Source organism: Pimephales promelas, chromosome 10, assembly GCF_988280905.1.
Source record: "Pimephales promelas chromosome 10, fPimPro1.hap1.1, whole genome shotgun sequence".
Lineage (NCBI taxonomy): Eukaryota > Metazoa > Chordata > Actinopteri > Cypriniformes > Leuciscidae > Pimephales > Pimephales promelas.
Window position 1 is genome coordinate 26,221,602 of NC_142778.1, and position 7,580 is coordinate 26,229,181.

Genomic DNA, 7,580 nt, shown 5'->3' on the forward strand with positions numbered 1-7,580 from the left:
AGACTGAATGTATTCCACTGGGGATACGGCTGAATCACTAAATACACCAACATATGCACGAGATCATTGTTATTTCAAGGATATAGAAAACTCGGCAACCTTACAAAATTAAAGAGCCTTGTCCATTAGGACATACTATTATAATTATTATTACTTTTATTGAAAATTACTATTTCTACTCATAAGTTTATATACCCGTTGCAGAATATGCAAAATAAACCATATAAAACAATAGAGTGACCATCAAAATTGCATGTTATTATTTTTTTAGTATAAGCTGTTTCACTTTACAGATGTTTAAATATAAATCCACAAGAAAAAAATAAATTAATTTACACAAATTAACCAGTTCAAAAGTTTGAATCATAATCGTGTTTGTTGTTACCCGGATGATCAACAACAGCTGTTTTTATGTTTTGTAATAATGATTCATGAGTCCAATTTGTTTTTCCTGAGCAGTGATTATATATATATATATATATATATATATATATATATATACTAATAATGTAGTAATAATAATAATTATATATATATATATATATATGTATGAATTACACAATTAATTATTTATAGTTGTATTTTACTATATATATATATATATATATTACTACATTATTAGTATATATATATATATATATATATATAGTAAAATACAATTATAAATAATTAATTGTGTAATTCATACACAGGTATAGTTGGATGATTAAGATGACACAATATGTATATATATAAAATTTTGATATTTACTTCATATTTATGTAATAAATTCAGGCATCCCTTTGTCTTTTCATGCAGCCATATTTTATATAGCTCCTAAACAATGTTGTCAGAAAGGTCTAAAAAATAAATACTTGTCCATCTTGTCTAGTGTAAAATGAAAATGTCTTGGTTTGAAGGTCAATGTACACTTGCATATTAATTATGATTTAATGAACTAGCTCAGGCATTTAACTAGCTTTTGCATAAATTTTGAAGTGTGAAAAAGAATCTACTCTGGCCGTCTCGAGTCATCATCACTTAGAACAAATATCATCTGTTAATTTCTGGCCAATTTGATTAACTGAAATAATTAGCTCATAAAGCATCATTAACATTTCCCAGGAGATGCCAGAGTACTGTCTAACAAACCAACTCTATTAATAAGTATTACTAATCTGAAAATTAACTCCTAAAACCCTGAAAGTTTGAAAAGTGATGCTTAAACTTAACAAAAGAACAGGGAACTTTTTCAGCTATACTTGTATCTGAATTGTCCAATTTAAGGGCTGAATAACTGGCCTTGATTGCAATTTCTATCGTTGTTACTACATAAAAAAAAAAAAAAGAATAATGGCAATCCAGCAATGTAATCAGCCCTCTCCTCCTTTTGAGTCTCCTTTTGATTTCATACTCGTTTTTTGTCCCACATCAATTCTTAATCACTCTGTATAAATACTAGAGCCACTGTCCTGACAGAAGTTTTTTATATGAAGTCACTGCCTTTTTTGTCATAACGATTACTCTGAAAGCACACGCGTGCAAGTCCTCGCTGAACGCGTTGAGATCAATAAATGAGCATGCTTGGACATTCGAATCTGGGTTGACTTGCAATTGGAAGATGTGTTTGGTTCAATAAGTTTACACAGGTATTCATGGCCACGATGAAGTCACTGAAGAAGCAATGATTAATATTTCTTAGATTAGCCTCTAGCTTGATCTGAGAAAAAGTTTGAGATGTAATGAAATCAAAAGGACATCTGTATTCTAATATGCTTTCTCTAACACAAAAATGGAGCAAAAAAATCCATGACCTACAGTTCTGCTCATACATTTCTTAACACTTTAGATTAGGGATCACATATTCACTATTAACAAGGACTTTTCCCTCAATAAAGTCATTACTGCTTATTATACGTAACTGTGAAGGCTTTAGTTTCAACATCATACTGTATTCATCACAATCAGATGTGTCTAAAACTGATTAGAGAAGCTAGGTTTAAGCTAAGAGTCTCTGTCAGGCAGGTTGGTAGCCCTCATGCTCACCATTTATTCTACACTTACCACATTTAGTTGTAGGATAGAAGCAGCTTTCATCTCCTATCCCTCTCTCACACAGGTGACATGAGGGATTTGTCTCCACAAAGTTTGATGACTTCTAAATCCTCTGAGAGTGCTCTTGCTTTGAAATGGCAGATAGAGAGGAGAGGGAAAATCTCCAGACCTAACCTATTACACTTCCATAACCGACAATGTCACAAAATATTCACAATTGGAGGAGTTTGTACTTGTATACAGAGAAAGTCATTGGGGTCTGGTGTTGTTTTCATATAACACTAATTTTATCATCTCTACGATGAATGCATGATGTTAGTGTGATTGTGTGATTTGTATTATCTTACACTCTCAGAAAAAAAGGTACAAAAGCTGTCACTGGGGCTGTACTTTTTCAAAAGGTACATGCTGCATATTGGTACCTTAGTGTACATATTAGCACCTAAATGTACATATTACCACCTAAAAAGGACATATTAGCTCATGAAACAAACATATTAGCACCTAAAATGTACATATTAAAACTTAAAATGTACATATCAGTACCTAAAATGTATTACCACCTAAAATAGACATATTAGCTCCTGAAATTGACATATTAGCACCTAAAATGTACATATTGGCACCAAAATGTACATATTAACACCTAAAATGTACTTAATAGCTCATGAAATTGACAAAAAAATTACCTTTTGAAAAGGTACAGCCCCAGTAACAACTTTTGAACCTTTTTTTCTGAGAGTGTAGAACTGTACATTTCTGGACATGTGGACATTATTTGGACAAAGTAATCTCTGATAACAGATCAGTCTAAATTGTAATGTAGAAAGATCTTTGTTTATCTGGTGTACTATCTTTTTAAACGGAGGTTGTTTCATGATTTTGACAATATCATGAACTGATTAATTTTCAAAGGAAATTATAGAAACATTTGAAACACTAAAATGGCCTCATCGAGAAGGAACTAATCATAATTTATTTACTTGCTCATAAGTGATTCCTTTTTTAAAATACTAAATTGTTCCAATAATAAATTAATTTATAGTTCAATCTGTAGATTTTCAGTCAGGATGCTGTACAGTGCTTCCAAAAAGTATTTCGACACCTAGGCCGTGTGTCCACCAAATCGTTTTTAGCCAGATGAAAACGCTAGACGCTCTGCCGAAGACGCCGTGCTTTGGGCACTTGAGAGCGTTTTGGCAGCACAGCGTTTTTTTTTCCGTTGAGACGTTTCGTTGCTATGATACAGTATATCCGCAGCACAGTTTGTAACTGATTTTGCAGATAATTTGTTTAATACTAAATATCCATTTTGATCGGTTAGCTCTGCTGGTTGATGTCGTTGTACAGAAAGAATGTTGTGACAGTTGGTCAGTGTGGTTTAGTCCCGCCCCTCCTCCACTGTGATTGGATGGGTGGGTAAAAAGTGACAGTGATGAGCGCTGCATTTTATCCAAAGTTGAACATTTTTCAACTCTCGGCGACCAGTAAAAAACGCTGGGCGCTCGGCGCTTCAGCGTGAAAAAAAGTGCTCAGCACCTCGTTGCGCTCATGCCGTTTAAAAAACGCGGCGCTCACATTGAAAACAGTTGAAAACATATGCCAGGAACGTGGAAAAACGCTTTGGTGGACACATGGCCTAAAGCCATAACTTTTTATTTTCTAAATTAAAATGGCATTAACCTATCTGAATGCATTAGAAAGCAGAATTTCAACCAAGTTACATTTCATTCCAAGAAACATGTCAATTATCTCTGTACAAATGGCTCAGAAAAGTGCACTGTTATTTTGCAGGCATTGTTTGTTTGTTCCTTTTTTGTGGCCATTGAATTGATGAAGATCAATTGATCAATTGACAAATTGATCACAGATGCTGGACACACACTGTGTCCACATCTGTTTTGCTTGGTTGGAGACTAGTAAAGTAAATAAAATTCAGTTTATTTTTGGGCATGAAAAAGCATGAATGGAAGACTGTTTTTGTGTTTTGTTTTTCAGTCATGTTTCTCTCTTTCTCTTATTTCTACTTTCCCTGCTCACCCTTCGCTTACTTGTGATCCTTTTATATCTCTCATTGCCATGTCGTCTCATCTGTGATGTTTTTTTTTTGTTTTAGTTTTTTCATGACTGGACTTGCAAGCAGGGACATAGGAACAACCTGAAAAGTTAGAAAGAGTGTGTGTGATTACTTACATCTTATGAACTTTTAATGAAGTTGCCATTATGCAATTAATATTCTATTTGTTTGTAGAATTATTTGGCAATTGCTGAAAGAAGGATGCCTATTTAAAGGTGTCAGTGGAAGGAAGATTTTGTGCTCAAAATGATGTGTACTGGAGGTACTGCAGGTGTGTGTGTGTGTGTGTGTGTTTGTGATAGATGTGGCAGGTGAGAGCCCTGGGGGAAAATTCCATCTTACACCAGAAGAGAAACTGAACTGTCGGAGACCTAATTGTCCCTCAGAGCTCCTGATTGGGTAAAACTGAGGAAAGAGAGAGAGCCTCAAGTGTGCCTGCTGGAAATAAGAGTGCAATATATCAACAGACTGGAACTCTTGTGTGTATAAGACAGAGTCTGTCAATACACAACAGTTATTTCTCGAGTTTGTTCAGGGGAGCACTGAGGTCTAGCTGTCTTGGCCCACATTTGTTGTGTAGACATCACCTTCTGTTTGAATGCCGTTGTGTATTCATTCAGGTTTTTGTTTTTTTTAGGACTGTTTTGTCTCTGGGTTCATCTTAGTATGATGCTTTTACATTTTCTGAAAGTGTCCGCTTTAAAACATGGCTGGATTTTCCAAAACCTTCTTAAAGGCACAATGTGTATGTTTTTTTTCACCACAAGAGGGTGCAGTTTCCAACAATAACAAAGGCTTAGGTTTATGACGCAGTGATGAGCTGAATGATGGGACTTGCTGTCAAGCTGATGGATCTAATAATGTTTATGGATGATTCATGTTTTTTTTTTTAACATTACAGTGTTATGAAGCAGGTCGCGATTGCTAAAGAGACAGATATCACATGCGAATCCCACGGATATAAAAGAATATGTCACATTATCACACTAAACGGCATTTAAATGTGTGTTGAAAGTTATAATGTTATACTATGTGTTAGTTGGTTTGCTATACAAAACTAGCAGTAAGCTAGATCAACATTAGAATAACTTACTGACCATATTCTAGCATTTCATCATGTTGAGCTTACATTATATAACATTGATTTGTTTTATGTACATTTGCACACCTGTCTAATAAAGCTATCAAGTCAAGAATCGTGAAGCTCTGTCAAGTCCAAGTTAGTTGCGGACGTGAAGCTGTATGCATCTCAAAAACGCCATATTTGTACTTCTGATGAAACGCTGTTAAATATAGGTGAATAACTAAACCGCAAAAATAAAATGCTTTATTAAACGCCAAGTTAACGCATGCTAGTTTTCTTATGATAATTAAAAACCAACCGACTGCATGTTGAAAATGCAGAATATTTTCTCAATATGTGACATGCCAACACTATCTCACGACCAATTCGTACGAATCGACGCATGATTAAAAAGTGTCTAATTCGTACTAATTCGAACGACCTCACTCGTAGTAATTCGTACAATTTGTCTAAACCCACATGATGGTTAGGTTAAGGGGCGGGGTCGGTGGTAGGTTATTCGTACGAATTCATACGAATTGGCCAATTCGTAAAATATGTACGATTTAGCAAAATCGTATTAATTCGTAAGAGTGAGGTCGTATGAATTGTTACGAATTAGCCACTTTTTAATCATTCGTCGAATTCGTACGACTTGGTCGTGAGATCGGGTTGGACGTGCAGGACAAGGGGTGAAAATGTTGTGCGGTACAACGCAAAGCGGGACGGGTGGTCAGCCTAACGTTACTACTGTATATAGCTAAAATGTTTGGAGCGCATTTTAGCATGTTGCTAAGATCGGGTACTGTGGGTGGATGCCAGAGCATGGTTACTTTAACAAGCACCACTGTCTATTCAGAGAGAAACCAACGAGGGGCATTTTATAGGCCAGATTCATTGCATTGCCCACACAGCACTACAGCTCAATTTGTGAAGATCACAACATTGCTGTAACATGACTACATTTTCCTCCCATTTTCCATAAGAACATTCAGCTATACCATCCATAGAATAGTACGGTTTTCTTTTAGGTTTTGAATTATTGGACGGCAGCAGAGCTTCACACCTTTTGTTAGCATTGTAATAGCCTGCAGGCTTCCATTCTCACCATTGAGGGTGTGAAAATTCAGGACTGTGTTTGATTCACAGCCACCGAAAAGGACGCAGACTTCACAGCAGCCACCCTACTGTAGATTACCATGATCCGTCGTTACATCAATCCGAGCTATAGCTAAAATGAGAGCACAAGTCCAGCTACATCTACAGTACCTCATCATTCCATTCTCCCACAAGCCCTGCTAAAAGTGAAAGGGGGGAAGGAGGAATAAACATTTCTTTCGCCTGTTTTTGTTTTGTTGTCTCGCAGAATGGGGGGACGGTACTGTGTGGCAATGTTGACTCATGAATTATTGACTGCAGCCACATCACCTGGGCCATCTCATTATCGACTCTCTATGAAGAAAGACCCAGCCAATCATTCCGCCAACAGTAATATGGCTAGCACATCTCCATTGCAATTACCAGAAATTCAAAAGAGGCTTACACACACAAGCTTTAAATCTAAAGACTATATGCATGGATTTATTGACTCGCATGTGAGTCTGTACTGTATATATTACACAATAAATATAAGTGCTACGTTTTCATTTTTTGACATAATGCATACACATACACATGCAGTCATCACCTTGCCAAGGACGCCTTACTCAGGAATCAATACCTGCCTGTAATGAGTGTATAAGAAATGGGGAGTTTAAACACACACACACACACGCACACAGTTAACAGCACACACACATACAGTACTAAACAGCACACACTTCATCACCCTATCTTAGACTATTCGCTCATCGATACTCATCTGCACAGATTAAAGAGCTCCATACTGGGGCTGATCAGCACTTAATCACATGTCCAGGTGATTTTCACTGTTTTTAGAGTAGTAATGAATAAGAAATGCCCATGTAGAGATTGTGTTTAATGGGATTAAATTGATTTGCTAACAGTATTGTAGCTGTTTTACAAAATTAACATTTTCATTATCTCACTCCAGTGAATGCAGAAATGGTCTGAATATAGAACATTTTCTGAGTTTTTCCCCTGTTAGGGGTTGGTAAGATTTTATATATATATATATATATATATATATATATATATATATATATATATAAATTTGTATTTATTTATATATATATATATATATATATATATATAAATTTTTATTTATTTATTTATTTATATATATATATATATATATATATATATATATATATATATATATATAAATGTATATCAAAAGAAGTCAAAAGACTTTTTCAAAAGAAGTGTCCTACTCTCCAAAGCTTTATTTAATCGAAAAAACCGCAAAACAGTTATATTTTTAAATATTTCAATTTAAAATTAAAT